Below are 16199 nucleotides of genomic sequence, written 5' to 3' on the forward strand. Positions count from 1 at the left end.
AATGCAGGGGACACGGGTTCGAGCCCTGGTCTGGGAAGATCCCACATGCCACGGAGCAACTAAGCCCGTGCGCCACAACTACTGAGCCTGTGCTCTAGAGCCCACGAGCCACAACTACTGAGCCCACGTGCCACAACTGCTGAAGCCCGCGTGCCTAGAGCCCGTGCTCCGCAACAAGAGAAGCCACTGCAATGGGAAGCCCGCGCACTGCAATGCAGAGTAGCCCCTGCTCGCCACAACTAGAGAAAAGCCCGCACACAGCAACAAAGACCCAACGCAGCCAAAAATAAATAAATAGATAGATTAATTAATTTAAAAAAATTAGTAATTTTATTTCCTTAATAGTTATAGGGTTATTAAAATTATCCATGTCATATTGGAGTAGTTGTGGTAGTTTGCACTTTTTAAGGAATTGGTCCATTTCATCTAAGTTGTCAGATTTATGTGTATAGAGTTGCTTGGACTATTCTCTTATTACTTTTTTGATGTCTGCAGAATCTATAGTGATATGCCACTTCCTTTCTGGTATCAGATTCGGCACCTTCTCTTTCTTTGTCAGTCTTGCTAGAGATTTGTCAATTTCTTTATCTTTTGGAAGGGCCAGCTTTTTGTTTAATTGATTTTCTTTTTCTATTTTTAAATTCACAGATTTCTTCCTCTTTCTTTCTTTCTTTCTTTTTTCTTTCTGTCTTTCTTGAGGTATAGTTGATGTACAATATTATATAAGTTTCAGGTGTACAACATAGTGATTCACAATTTTTAAAGGTTATACTCTATTTATAGTTATGATAAAGTATTGGCTATATTCCCTGTGTTGTACAATATATCCTTGTAGCTTATTTATTTTATACATAATAGTTTGTACCTCTTAATCCCCTCAAATTCATAGATTTCTGACTGAATATCATTTTCTTCCTTCTACTTGCTTTGGGTTTATTTTGCTCTTCTTTTTTTTTAGTTTCCTGAGATGGAGGCTTAGATTATTGTTATGAGACTTCTCTGCTTTTCTAATGTAAGCATTTAATGATGTAAATTTCCCTCTTGGCATTGAATTAGCTGCATCCCACGAATTTTGATATGTTGTATTTTCATTTTGATTAAGTTAAATGTGTTTTTAAATTTCCCTTGAAACTTACTCTTTGACTCATGAATTATTTAGAAGTGTGTTATTTAGTTTCAAGGTGTTTGGATTTCCTTTTATCTTTCTGTTATTGGTTTCTAGTTTGAATAATAATGACCATTATTGCCTTGAGCACTTTTTCAGTCCCGCCCTTTATCTCTTCTCCTAGAACTCCAATGACATGAATGTTAGATCTTTTATAGTCTCACAGGCCTCTAAGTCACCTCCTTCCCTCCCTCCCTCCCTCCCTCTCTCTCTCCCTTCCTTCCTTGCTTCCTTCCTTGCTTCCTTCCTTCCTTCCTTTCTCCTTTTGTCTATTTTTTCTTTTATTCACTTCCGGTAATTTCTATTTATCTTCAGGTTCACTGATTTTTTTCCTCTCTCTCCTCCATTCTGCTGTTAACTTCATCCACTGAGACTTTTTTATTTATTGCACTTTTCAGTTCTAAAATTTCAATTTCATTCCTATTTATATGTTTTATTTCATCACTGAGATTTTCTACTTTTTCATTTGTGTAAAGTGTGTTGATAATTGCTCAGAGCATTTTTATGATGACTCGTTTAAAATCCTTGTTGGTAATTCTAACATATATATTATCTTGGTGTTGGCATCTGTTGGTTGAGTTTTTTCATTCAAGTTGAGATTTTCCTGATTCTTTGTATGATAAGTGATTTGGGGTTGAAGCCTAGATGAGTTGGGTATTGTGTTATGAGACTCCGGGTTGCAAGAGACGAAATAAAACACAGGGAACTCACTGCTGTGTTATCCTTCAAGTTCTAAGGTCCCTGGTGGATCTGTCTCCTTTTCTCCACTTTTCAGAGTCTTCTTTTGTTTATTTTATGCATAATGTCCAGGGATTTTGAGCTCTACTTAGCAGGAAGGGTAAGAACAATCACTTCTACACCATCTTTCTGGGAGCAGAAACCCGTACTTCTTTGAATCGAACCACCTTTCTTCTGTTTCAGGAGTCACGTCTCGCTCCTTCTTACTCCTATTGCTCTAATATCAGGACAATATGTGAAGATACTACCTCCTTAGTGATCCCTGAGTTAAGAGGATGCCCCTTTCCATATTCCATGCCTTTCCCCTGTTCACACACTCATTATCTCTTGCTCCAGTTATTTAAATGGCTCCCTAATTAGTCTCCAAACGGACAGCCTCTCCCTTTCTTCCAGTCTCCTCTGTCCTGCAGATTGCGGGCAGTTTGATCTCCTGAGGCATAAGTCTCTATCCTTCCTTTCTCTTCCTCCCTAACTTTAGACCGCTCACCACCAGCTTCATCGTAAAACTCAAACTCCTTAGCCTGGGGTTCAAAGCCATCCATACAACGGCTCCACTTCCCGTGGACAGCCTTCCCTTCCTCTGCTCTCACATACAATCTGATACCGTGGCTAAAATGCCTCACTTCCAGAGTCCAGACACATGCTGTGCAGTTGGCCCTGGGCCTTCACTCATGCTTTTCCTCCACTTGGAATGCCCCTCCTTGCCCACTGTCTCAAGGAACGGTTCCTTGATCACCCAAGGCAGAACTGACAGCTTCTCATAGCCTTTTGCTCACATCTCTCTTTGAGCATATTTTCAGTCCGTGTCATAGTGACAAGGCAGAATGTATGCTCCTGGCAGGGTGTCTCCTCTTGTCTAAAACCAGGTCTTCTTGGCTCAGTAGTCCAGGGAAGAGAGCAAGCCCATCAGCGGATGGAAGGCCAGAGCTGGCTTCACCCGGAGGCAGGAGGTATGGCAGAAAAGCCTACGCTTACTTCTAGAATACGTGCCAGTTTCAGGAGATTCTGCTCTGCCCTGGGCTCCTCTGAAGGTCCAGGAAGAACACTTTAGAGATACATTCACCACACTTGTCTTGAAGTCAGTTGTGGAGACCCTCTAGGGCAAGGCTCTTTGCCCTGCATTAGATCTACCTATTCTGTCTGTGATGTGGACAGTCCACCCTTTGGGGTGCGGCTGCTTTCTCTTAAGAGGGGTGCTGGCAGCGTGAGGAGTGAGGGAACGGAGAAGTTGCTGGGGTTTGAGTCTTAGCTCTGCCACTTACGAGCTCTGTAAACTCTGGACAAATTATCTAACTTCTTTTTGTACCTCAGATTCCTCATCTGCAAAATGGGGATAATTATAGAAGCTGCAGAGAATCCCATTCAAATGCTTAGAACATCTGATGGCGCTCCATAAATGTTAGCAGTTACCATTTTCAATGTTTTCCACCAAAGCGCCCTGAACAGTAGGAGAATATGAGTGAGGATCTGGGGGGAGAGCCCAAATTAGCCTCTATTTGCTCGACGTTTCTTTTAAGCATTCTATTTCACGTTAAATATTTACGCAAGTTTTGCATTCTACTCTATTATAAGGTTGAGTTTGTTTTAATATCTGGCTAATATTTCTTCTGCAAATGTACTTAAGAAAACATACATTCTAGAAGGATGCCTCTGTGTTTTCCCCTCGGCACAGGCTGGGGCTTCCCAGTGTGAGGGGCTCAGTCAGTGGGCCTTGAGCCAAAGATGCAGAGGTCTGGCGCCCAGGCCGGCACCGGAAGGTGTGTCTCACTGGTGAGTGCTGTGTGGGGCCAGTGCAGCTCCGCCATCCCATTCACTGCTCCTCCCGAAACAGACTCACAACCTCAGTCCACCTTTTCTCATTCCGGAGAGCTGGCCTCCGGCTGGACGCATGGGATATGGGGAATGTGGGCACAGAAATAAAAATCTTGGCTTGGATTTCCTGAGCTATGATCATCAATAAAATAGGGCAAAAGAGAGCTATAATCTAATGTACTATATTACTGTAATTAGAGCTTCACGCATGGAGCTCTCGCCCGCCCTCCCTCCAAAATAATGAAACAGTTTAGCATAAATAGTAGTGACTTTATTCTCCATCATGGGGTGTTCAGTGATTGGGTAATTATGGTAACAGCACATCCAGTTAACGGGTGTCGAGTTCAGAATGTAAGAGAAAAAGGATACGGAAAGGCACACGAAGGAAGAGAACCACAGAATCACAGCATTGCAGGGTTGGGAAGAATCCTGGCAATTGCGTACCCTCCATCCCACAGAAGAAGAAACAGAGACTCAAGACGGGGGCGTTAGGGTGGGGGTGAATAACCTGCAAATGTCAGATGCTTAGACAGAGGTGGAGTCAGAACCAAAACCCAGGCCTCTCTCTCCTGTTCCAATTCTTTTCTACTGGGGCTTCCCTGGTGGCGCAGTGGTTAAGAATCCACCTGCCAGTGCAGGGGACACAGGTTTGAGCCCTGGTCTGGGACGATCCCACATGCCGCGGAGCAACTAAGCCCGTGCGCCACAACTACTGAGCCTACGTGCCACAACTACTAAAGCCCGCGCGCCTAGAGCCCGTGTTCCACAACAAGAGAAGCCACCGCAATGAGAAACCCACGCACTGCAACGAAGAGTAGCCCCCGCTCGCCGCAACTAGAGAAAGCCCACGCGCAGCAACGAAGACCCAACGCAGCCAAAAATAAAGAAATAAAAAATTCTTTTCTACCCACGTGCCTCTGGGAAACCACATAAGGCAGAATATTCTGGAAAGCTTTCTGTAGGGTGAGTAGTCTTTGTTAACGAAATCTGCAGAGGTAGAAAACAACGTTCTTTCGTTGTCTGTGGCTGAAAGTCATGCCCACTGAATGTCAACAGCAATCAGCAGTAAAGGTGTGAAACGTGTTTTGTTTTGTCCATTTTGTTCCTCTGACATAGCAGACAGGAAAAATGAGCAACTGCACCCATTAAGATTTTGTTCAACTTACAATCGAGGAGGCTAATTGTTTATTTTCAGTTAGATTTTATTTCTGTTATTACATTGACAGCATCAGACAAAAAACATACTTTCCCATAAGAATATGTACATTTCTTAGTCCTGCACTGCATGTAAGGGGCTTGGATAGTCAATGCTTTTAGTAACGGAGGCACAGGTTTCCTAAGGAAGCAAGCTAAGGGCCATCACGGGACAACCAGGGGGCAGAGGCCAGCCAGCAGACGGGTAACAGGTTCACACTGACACAACTGTGCACCACCTCCGCCTAGTGTGTAGACACAGTCACAGCCAGTCATCCACATGACCGCCCTCCACTCTTCTCCTTCCTGTAGAAAAGGAGAGGCTGGGAAGTAGTAGGCAAGATGCCACTGGTGGCCAGAGGGAGCCGGTTCCCCACCAGTCCCCGTGGCCTCTGTCCTCTGCTCCTCAATCCCAGGAAAGCCACCCGCGGGGCTGGGGCCAGGGGGCTTCCTCCTTCCACTCTGTCCAGTGACCACCCAACAAAACACGCACCTGCTACCGCTGGGAGCTAAGCCCGGCTTGGATGGGGTGGACGGGACAGTCCGATTCTGTCTGTGACGGGAACAGGGGCCACTTGGGCAAGAGCTGCCATCACGGGTGGTCACGGGCCACTTGGCAGGAAGCAGTCGAGCAGCTGGAAAGTTACTTCGCTTCGGAAGTTCGGTTCACACCATCACATCCACAGAGAGATGCCAACGCCACTATTTCTCACCATTTCTTTCTTGCTCCCATTCAACCCTCCCCCAGCCTCGAAACGCAGCTGGGGCCCAGACGTCTTGCTGGACAGAGACACCCACAGTCAGACTGCAAGATGGGATGAGGAGGCGTGGAGACAGCAGCTGAAGCCAGTGGTGGGACGTGGGAAGACCCCTTCCCGTGGGCACCTCGGCCATCAGCAGGCATGCAGCCCGGCCTGGGAGGCACGTGCTGTCCGTGGCTCCACCGACGTGACACCCGTGGCCCACTTTCCCACCACAAAGTACTTCCTCAGCCAAAGTTCTACGTGAACATCTCCAGGAGTCAGCTGCCCAGGGAGCGGTACGGTGGGGACCGGCGTCTCCATTGACTTGGGAGGAAAGCGAAGCCAGGGCAGCTGGCACACAGCCAGAGAGAGGAACGACTAGACGTGCGCTGAATTTACTGCAGGACGGCTCTGTACTGCCTTGGTTATCTCGTCTGTAAAATGGGGCTGATAACAGGGCCTCCACCCTCCAGAGGATGCTTCAAGGATTAAATGAAATAACGCAGGAGACGGGTTTCCCGTGGTGCCTGGGCTAGGGGAGCCTTCAGTTTAAGCGTTAGCTGACCCTCCAATGTCCTTACAAGTGTCTCTGTCTTACAGATAAGGAGACTGGGGCACAGAAAGGAAAATGACTCACCAGCACGGTACATGGCCTTGTTAGGTCTCCAAATGCAGACCCGCGTGACTGCAAAACCTGCCCTCTTTCCACTCAAGAACAGGGTGATTTCAGAACTCAGGTTGCCTGTTTCCAAGTTCCGGCACTTTCACCCTGATTTGAGACAGCTTCCTATAGAAAGTGTTGTGACCTGGTTCGACCGCCACATACAAGCCTTCTGCCTCAGAAAATACACAACAATGTGCTGCCATCCGAACAAAAATCCGAGCACCATGTTCCATGATGACGTTGATGACATCAGCAAAGAAGCTCTCGTCAGAGCCCCTGGAGCTCCAAGAGGTTCTGTAGCAGAGTTTAGCGTTTGAGGCCAATAATGAACATGAAAGCCAATAGGATGTTCTCATCAGTATTCCTACAATTTCAAAAATCCTTTTTCTTTATGACATCATTTCCATCTCTGTTCTCTTTTTTTTTTTGGAAAAGGTTAAGTGGATGCAAAGAGAAAGATCATTAGAAAAAAACCTTTCTAATTCCTAAGGCTTTGGGCACGCAGTAGGCGTTCCATAGATGCTTGTAGAATGTATGAATAAATGGATTATATGAATGAATGCATCTATTTTCTTCTTGTGAATTGGCTCAAAGAGCCAGTTTTACAGAGACTGGCTAAAAACTGCATCCTGAGAGGTCTCAAGTATCCTTTGCTTTGCTAAAAAGCCCACTGTCTTTACATTTTAGATGCCCCCTGAGGCACGGATGTCCCCCACGGGAACGGCCAGAGGCTCATTCCTGCTTGGTAAGCATTCAACTTGAGCTTGAACGCGAGAGCCTAGGAGGTGCCCACACTTAACGCGGGGACCCGCAGCCCAGGCGGGGCGCACACCTTCCTTTGGGCGTCGTGTTCACTCCGTGCCCTTCGCTGGGGGCTGGGCAGTTCTGATCCCATTTCCACCCATTTGATGATTCTTGAAAAGAACAAACACGCAGATGAGATCAGCCGGCTGACACCGCTGAGACACGACACAGGCTTTGCTGGGAGCTACGTTAGGAGACGCTCTTGGGTCAGAGGGACCTGGACTGGTCAGAACACCTGAGCCTGAGTCTCGGCTCTGGGGTCTCATCAAGGAACCATGGAATATTCCTCCTCCTTCCCGACCTGTAACGCGGCCCTGGTGACACTCACTAAACAGAATGGTGGGCACAGAAAACACTCGGACTCAGTGAAGAGACAAGCTGGCCTGACTCAAAGGATCACGCCCGCAAACGGAGGGGCAGGAGGAGAGCTCGCCGTGGCCACTGGAGGGCCCTTGGCTCATGACATGTTCTCAGCAGCCAGTAATTTCAGATGATCACATGCACCCCACTCTCAGACAGGTTAAACTACAGGCACCCCCGAATCGGCCGTTCATGCACCTGCCACCTTCCCAATTTCTGCTACATATAGTGGAACATCACCGCTGTTATAATTTGTCTATATTTCCCCTTACATCAAATTTCTGTATGTTTTCATCTTGTTGTAATCAATAAATCCCCGTTTGACATGCTGGTACCATGTGCTTCTATGTTGCATACCATGCTCTGTGAACCAGTGTATTAAGCCAAAGACTGTTCTATTGCCTGATCCCGATAGGAATAAAAGGCAGCCCGCGGAAACCTGTGTGGGCCGCATGTCCCCAAGGCTGAGCAAAGCGCAGTCCTAACATATTTAAAATCCATTATCTGACCACACGTAACAGGAATTATTTACAATTTACACGTTACAGCGTGAACACCACATTCATGGTCATATACAGTCTGGTTCTGAGCACAACACTGACAGCAGGTGGGGTGGCCTACAGTCCCTTGCACACAAGGGGCTCAGACATGTTAGAGGATTTTGCAAGATCACATTAGAAATAAACCCTCTACATCTTCAGCTCATTTCACTGTACGCTCCACAGGGGGGAACAATATTTTTTTAAAAGACTGCTTTCCTCTTTTTAGGCAGATCAACTCTCTCCTGCCATCTTTTTACCTTCCCATCTATTTATCCATCCAGCTACCCATCTATCCACTCATCCATCCATCCATTCTTCTATCTGCCCTTCCGAACACGTCTCCACATCCCTCCATTGATCCATCCAACCATGTATCCCCTCCCCCATCCATGCACCCACCCATTCATCCATCCATCCATCCATCCATCCATCCTTGCACTCAGCGTTTGAGGACCTTCTTTGTGCTTGTCACTCTACAGAGCACTGGAACTACCTACCAGTTTTTATTCTTTTTTTTTTTTTTTTTCAGTTTTTATTCTTATAAAAAGTTTTCATTTTGAAAAAGGGATGGCAATAAAAGTAATTCAGGCACACGTCCTTGTACTGTGCTTCCCTTCATTGTGCTTGGCAGATACTGTGTCATTTACAAATTGACGGTCTGTGACAGCTCTGCATTGAACAAGTCTATTTGAGCCATTTTTTCCAACAGCATTGGTTCACTTCACGTCTCTGTGTCCCATTTTGGTCATTCTTGCGATATTTCAAGCTTTTCTTTACTATTATATTTGTTACGGTGATCTGTGATCGGTAATCCTTGACATTACTTGTGTAATTGTTTTGGGGTGCCACGAACATTGTCGTCTTATTTTAAGCGATTGTCAGGGCCACCCCAGCCTTCAGGCACCACCACCCTGATCAGTCAGCAGCTGTCAAATCAAGGCAAGACCCCCCCGCCAACAAAAAAGATTATGCCTCGTTGAAGGCTCAGGTGATGGTTAGCATTTTTTAGCAATAAAGTATTTTTAAATTAAGGTACACACATTGTCTTTTTAGACACAACGCTAACGCACGCTGAATAGACTACAGGATAGTGTAAATGTAATTTTTATATGCACTGGAAAACCACAAAATTCGTGACTCGCTTTACTGCGATGGTCTGGACCCGGACCCACGGCATCTTGGAGGTGTGCCTGTAGCTGCACCAGTGTCTTCTCGTTTGAAAATCGACCGAAGATGTTCCCTGATGATAGAAAAACACAGTAATGTGCTCTCACTCTTCCTGTCAAGTGAAATAAAATACTTGGAAGTCTGCCAACAAAAGAGCCAGGAAAAGACCTAGTTCCTAAGAGCCTTCTTCCTCATAAGTGCACGAGAAGTACAGTCATTAGGGTTATGTTGTTGGACCCCTTTAGATGAAAAGGGCGCACATCCAATTACTTCACATGATAACGAGTTCAAATAATTAGAAACGCATCCCTGACAGAGTCTTGGAACTTTGTGGAAGAGCTAATTTAAGCGTCTAGGTGTTTTCTCAGGCTGCCCTTCAGAGTTGAGATTCACTTATCTTCACTATTGCACTCTGTTTTGCCATTTTAATTCCTCCATTTCAGAGTTGAGGGCAGTGAACCAATTATCAATGATGTAGGTGGCCTTACAGATAAATGGAAGTGTTTCAAAGTAGATAAAAACATAACGCCCACAATCATACTGAACAGAGTGAAACAAAACATGAATCCATTATCAACTAGCAGATGAAAGGAAAAAGCTCAAACGTGCAAAAGAGAAAAACATTTGAAATTTCTAAATAAAAAAAATAAATAGAACAAAACTAACACTCCTGTTAAAGATTTTTAAAGTTTGCCTAAACAGGCTGTAACTCCAATAAAATCACTTTCACCAAGTCTCCCAGGCACCAGTGACTGACTTTCTTACCGATTAATGCAGTAAAGCAGTGGTTCTCAAACTTTGGGGAGCATCTGTATCACCTGGAAGGCTGGTTAACACACAGAGTACTGGGTGCCACTCAGAGTTTCAGATTCAGATCCAGGAGGTCCAGAGTGGAGCGCAAGAATTTGCATTTCCAAGTCTCCGGCTGCTGCTGCTGGTCTGCGGACCCCACTTTGAGAAGCACGGGAAGACACCATCCCTAGTCCTCATCTTACATAACTTCTCAGCTGCGGGTGGCACTGGGGACCACTCCCTAGACCCCCGAACACCACACTTCTCTTGCTTTCTCTGCCATCTCTCCTTGTCTCCTTTTTAGTCTCCCGGTGTCCCCTCGAGATTTACCCTAGGCTTACTGCTCTTTCACTGAAATCTCACCGAGCAAATTCATTCACTCTGAAGCCTTCATCACCACCTACAGCCGGCAGCCCCGAGGCTGCAGCTCTGGCCTGTTATACGTGAGCTTCACAAGGACACGGTTCCATGTCTCGTTCACAGCTGCAGCCCAGGTGACCAGAGCATGCCTGGCACACGGAATGTGCTCCGTAAATACCTGTTACAACTTCCTGGTAGATATTTCTACCTAACTGTTCCACAAGCTAACTGGCAACCGAGATCAAATGTATTCGGAAAGACATATATCAAAAAAAGGATATTATATAAACTAGATTCTCTGCCCACCCCACCCAATATTTCCAACGGTACCATCATCCACCGGTTTTGTAAGATCTAAGAAAGCTAATGGTCATCCTGGAATCCTCGCCTGTCAAACGCCAAGTTGTGTTGGTTTTACCTTCTAAATCTCTTCCAAGTCCACCTGTTTCTTCCCATTGCCACTGCCTGGCTAGGCCACCTCAGTCTCTCACCTGGATGCCATGGCGCCTGTCCCTGCCCCCTGCGTGCCTCCTGTAATCTCCCCACCACAGGGCAGTCGGCTGACAAAGCAGGTCTCATCCTGCCTGGGTCCAGGGATCCCCCTGCCTGCAGCGCAGGGAGTCACTGCGGCCTCAGAGTCTCCTGATGGGCCCCCACTGCTTCCCTGGCTGTCCTTCACCCCCTTTTCCCCCAGCCTGCGCTCCAACTGGCCTTGACTTATTTTTGTTCCTTGAACACTCCCCGCTCTCTTCTTTCTGAGCCACCACTCGTGATATTCCTCCCACTTGGAATAGACTTTCCTTTTCCTCCGACTACATTTTACTGACTACCTCCTGCTCATTTTTCAGTTCCCAACTTAAAAATTCACATCTTCCAAGAAGCCTTCCCTTTCCCCCTCAAAAAAACGGAACAGAACACCCCAAAAAACGGGGATACGGCCTCCCTTGCATTCCAATAACCCTCTGTATCTGCACACACTGTGTTACCTCTGCTTATTTAGTTATCTGCCGTATCTGCATCTCCAGGGGTGGCTCCTGTCCACGCAGTGCCGGGCCCAGGGCCTGCACCCAGCTGCATTTGCTAAAGGAATAGGCCAACCAGATTTAATGGGGGGAAATTTAAAAGAAATGATTTTAAATGAAATTATTTTTCTATGTTGAGAACAGCCAATGGAGCGGTTACATCTGGGAAGGGGCACAAAGGGACACTTGGGACCATGGAGGTTTTCTGTGTCTTGCTCTGGTGGAGGTTACATGGGCGTAGACATAGGTAAAGCTCCATCAAGCTGTACACTGAAGAGCTGTGGGTTTTAAATGTGTACATCATATATCAGTAAAAAGAAGTAAGTTATTTTAAACTTACAGCATAACCCATATGGGGATATAAATATTCCTATGGGTTAAACAACTCATGCGGGATATAGCAATAGAATTTACTAACAACCAAAGGCATAAAGGTCCCTTAAGGAGCTAATTATTTCCCAAAGATCCAGAACTAAAAACATGGTGAAGTAATTCCTTAAGTCTTTGTTCTGGAATTGAGATTGTTTTACAGTGACCATGCCTTACTCAAAGTTGAGGCCCTGAAATATTTTCAAGGAAAGAAATTATTTCAAAGTCATTCTCTACAGAATCACACAGATTATTTAAAAACCCCATTTCCAAATCGAGTTAATGAAGTATAGCTACATTTCAATGTTTGAGAAATCTTTAACTACAGTAATGGCAACAGCTGCTCAGTGGGGTCCACAGTGTGCCTGATAGTATCGTTTCCGTCTTGAATTGTAGGAACAGGACACAGCGTGAACCACTACTGCCCTATTAACAAGGAGCCCTGCTATCCTGACTTTTGAGCAAGAGAATTTTCCAAGCATATCAAGAAATGTAGAACTGTCTAGTTGTCCGTCTTGGACTAGAACACAAAACGCGGACGTCCAGGGTTTGTCTCTAAGCAGTAGTAAGTGGAGGGGACTTAGGTGCCTGTTTTCTGGAAGTTACTTTTCATAAGGAGGTGGTCCCTGCGCTTCTCACGCTGGGCTCCCCAACAGTCCCCATGGCTCTGGAGATGTGTGCTTGTTCCAGCTGCCCCACCCCGGTCCCTTGGACCAGGTAAAAGCCAGTGTTGAAACAGCAATTAAAACATTCTTCAGGTAGGGTGAAAAACACCCAAGGGACACTACATGCATCCAAAGTAATGCGACTGAGAGCCACGAACCACTAAAGGGGCACTTTCTACACTTCGGATGGGACTCATTGCCCTCCGCCCACTTGGGTGATTTTTCTACAAAGGACATCTTTTGTTCCTATTCTTGGTATTGTTTTAGCGAAAGTTTCATTTTCCTTATGTCTCCATTTACTGCTGGTATTTTCACACTCAAAAATTAAAGGAGAGAAAAATTTTAAACTCCTGATTATCTAATTTAGTGAGGATATTACTTTATCATCATCAACATCAACATCATTACCAAGTGAGGGAGTTTTCCGTTTTTTGTTTCAATTTACCAAACCGGTCCAGAACCAGAGATAGAAAAACTGAAAGCATCGCAGCCTGACTGCCCCTTTTCGTGATGGGAAAACGGAGGCAGCTAACGGACAGACGACGGACAGCCTGCCCCCCGCAGACGTGCTTATCCCTAATCTGAGGTACTCTGTCGCTCTTTCAAAGTATTACCCATGAAAAGGAAATAATCTGATAAAGTTGGCGTTACACAGGGGAGGGGCGGGAGGGGGTATGAGCGACGGTCAGCGCTGGTGGTGGTGGTGGATGTGGTGATGGTGGTGATGGCGGTGGCTGATCGTGATGGTGACGCCGGCCCGGTCCTCTCCCGTTTCTTCATCACCGCCTGTCTTCTCTGCCTCCCGCCTCCCCGCGCGGCCTCTGCCCGGAGGAACACAGCCGACAGGATTTGCACCCAAGCCGCACGTCCGCGGGCGCAAGGCTGCTGCGCCCAGCGAAGCGGCACCGCTCGGCTGGCCCCGCGCCCCTCTCGGCGCCCTCTCGGCGGCGGCCCCTCCGCGCCCCCCGCGCGCCGGCACCGTCTCGCGTGGCGCGCGCAGCCCGAGCCCCGGACGACCGGGCCGGCCCGCCCACCCGCAGGGAGCGCCCGCGACCCCGGCCCGCTCCCCGCCGAGCCCCCCGGCCCGGCCACCGGTCACTTACGCCTGCGCTGGGCCCGCCGCCCGGCGGCCCCGAGACAAAGGCTGCGCGGCCGCTGCGCTGCCGGCTGCTCCCGGAGCTGCGGCTGCCGGGGACCGGGAGGAGGATGGGGCGGAGGAGACGGGGCGGGAGGGGACCGTGTGGGAGGGGCCGGCGCGCCGCGGTCCACCCGCTGCGGCCGCCCAGACCCGAGCCCTCCTCCCCCGCCCGCCGCCCTCCCGGGTCCTCGGCCGAAAACCTCCCCCGAGGGGCCGGGGTACCGCCCCTCGGGGGGCGAGGGAGAGGAAGAGGAGGGAGGGAGACGGAGAGAGGGAGGGGGGGGGAGAGAGAGAGTGTTCCTCCTTCCTAATCACGATCCTCTCCATCCACCCCCGCGTCCCCAGCAAGCTTCGGAAAAGGCCAGACTCTGCCTCACCTGGGCAACCCTGGAGACGCTCCCACCCACCCACCTCCTTCCTCCGCGCGCAGCTCTCCCAAGGATGGAAGTCAGACCATTTTATGGAGAGCAAAGCCGAGCCTGGGAGGTTAAGTGCGCCAAGGCGCGGCGCCAGGAGGGGCTGCTGCGGGAAGAAGGCCCCGGGCGCCAGACCCACCTCTTACCTGTTTCCCTCCCCGAAGCCTGGCACCTGGCAGACCGGCAAGGTTGCACGGTGGGGGCTGCGCACTCCCTCTCTGGGAGAAGTAACTTCCGTTTGGCTCCGAGATTTACATCTTGTTATGAACAGTAGCTATGATTTATTTTTATTTTTAAAACTTTTTTACTATGGCATTTAAAAGAATCAAAAGTAGAGGGAATAGTATCATGAACCCACAACTGCTCAGCTCCAGCCTGAAAGATTGTCAACATTTTCTCTTTTTTTCCTTTCATCTGCTCCCCACTTCCCTATCCCTGGAGGCTAAGGACCTAAAAACAAACAAACAGAACAAAAAACAAAAAAAACCATGAGGGACTTCCCTGGTGGTCCAGGGGTTAAGACTCCACACCGGCTGGACCCCTGGTGGCGGAACTAAGATCCCACATGCCACGCAGCAGAAAAACAAAACAAACAAACAAAACATGATCACGATATCATTATCCCATGTTACAAAATTAAGAGTAATTCCTTGATATCTTGTGACTATGGTTTATTCACAGCTGATGGTTGTCACCCGCCTGGTCTTTGTGTTTAGTGCTTCACCTGTGCCGCTCAGCCTAGGTGGGCCCTGACTTCCACCAAAGCTCGTGGTAGCGTGGAGGTGAGCTGGTGGTTGCTGGCCCGCAGTCGCTGATGGAGCAGGAACAGGTGAGCACTGACCCCCTCCAAAGCCCAGACACTCCTTAGTGTCCCCAAACCCCCTGAAAATTTTGATTGAAGCCCATCCTTCCAGGATAATGCACACACAGAATTTTGATTTAAATTCCAGGAGTTTCAATCCAGTTCTCACAGTCTGTCTGAGAATGGTGGAGCCGAGGCATGCCCCTCGGCCCCCGGCTTAGGGAGCATTGCTGAGAGGTGGCGGAGACAGCCAGGGTGCAGGCTCTGACTCAGACTGCCTGGCTTTGAACCCTACGTGTCTTGCTAGCCTAGTGGCCTTGGACCGCTTACTTGACATCTCTGTGCCTGCTTCCTCATTGGGAAAAGACGGGGCTGTCATTCGAGGTTGTCTAGTTGGGCTGCCAGGGCGCTTTTGTGCACGGGCAGTGCCTGGCACCGGAAGCATGGGGGGACGCTCAGAGCGTTCTCGCTGCTTGTGCCCTCTGAGTGGTTAAACCCAGAAGGACCGCGGCTCCAAAGGATTCGCAGCCTTACTTGAAGCAGAGGGAAAGGGCCCACGCCTGCTTTCTGCTGCAGCAGAAGCAGCGTATAGACATACACACGACAAAGACAAAGCGGCCCTTCTCTCTTTGACGGGGGCGGGAAGGATGTTTGCCTGATGGCCAACGTGGAGTTCTTAGAACTGTGTGGGTCACATGTACTGACGTGGCTCCAGGAAATGATCTTTGAGATGCTGAAAGGATGCAGTCATTCTCTATCACCCACGCCAGCCAAACTGGCCTCAGTTAATGCACCGAGACGGTCCCTGAAGCCTCACCTCCTCTCCAAGGTGGCCCCTGACAGCCTCGGGCAGTGGGCAGTGTCCCCAGTCTGAGCTCCTGGGCACCGGCCTGCTTTAGTGACTAGGGCTGTGGGTCGCTGTGCGTGATGTGTCGGCCCATCTAGACTGTAAATGTGCAGAGAGCTGCGATTGTAACGCAGGGTCTCAGCATCCCCCAAACATCTGTCCATCGTCCACCCAGCACTGGTGCAAGGGGTATGCACAGAGATGTCGAGTAAGTGGTCCAAGGCCACTAGGCTAGCAAGACACGTAGGGTTCAAAGCCAGGCAGTCTGAGTCACAGCCTGCACCCTGGCTATCTCTGCTACCTCTCAACAATGCTCCCTAAGCTAGGTACCTAGGGGGAAGGGACTCTCCCTGATTATGGCCCCCTGGTTCTGCCTCTTCACCTCCTGGTTGCTCGGTATCCGCATCCCTGAAGTGGGAAGCGTGGTTACTTCCCCCGCGTGGCGCTGGGCTCCCGGGACCTTCTGACGAGCGCCCACCTCTCTCTCCGCCCCGTACTTCCCCTTTCTCTCTCTCCTGCTTCCCTTCCCTCACTCCCGACTCTCTGTTTTCCTTTCCTATCTCACAATATGGATTATATGATTTTTAAAACCGTTTGAT

General features: G+C 48.6%; 1 protein-coding gene across 3 annotated transcripts in view; it reads right to left on the minus strand.

Moving 5' to 3' along the window:
* GPR45 (G protein-coupled receptor 45) overlaps nt 1-16199 on the minus strand; it is a 96795-nt gene that overhangs the window by 46823 nt on the left and 33773 nt on the right. Inside the window, exon 1 of one of the 3 annotated variants that reach the window (XM_082426389.1) lies at nt 13501-13688. The exons of the other annotated variants lie outside the window; for them this stretch is intronic. The gene's annotated coding sequence lies outside the window, so the exon portion shown is untranslated. Of the gene's footprint in view, nt 1-13500; nt 13689-16199 lie in introns of those variants that run through there. 3 annotated transcript variants of the gene reach the window in all.

Source organism: Balaenoptera physalus (genome assembly GCF_965194825.1).
Source record: "Balaenoptera physalus genome assembly, chromosome: 15".
In the NCBI taxonomy this organism is placed as follows: Eukaryota; Metazoa; Chordata; class Mammalia; order Artiodactyla; family Balaenopteridae; genus Balaenoptera; species Balaenoptera physalus.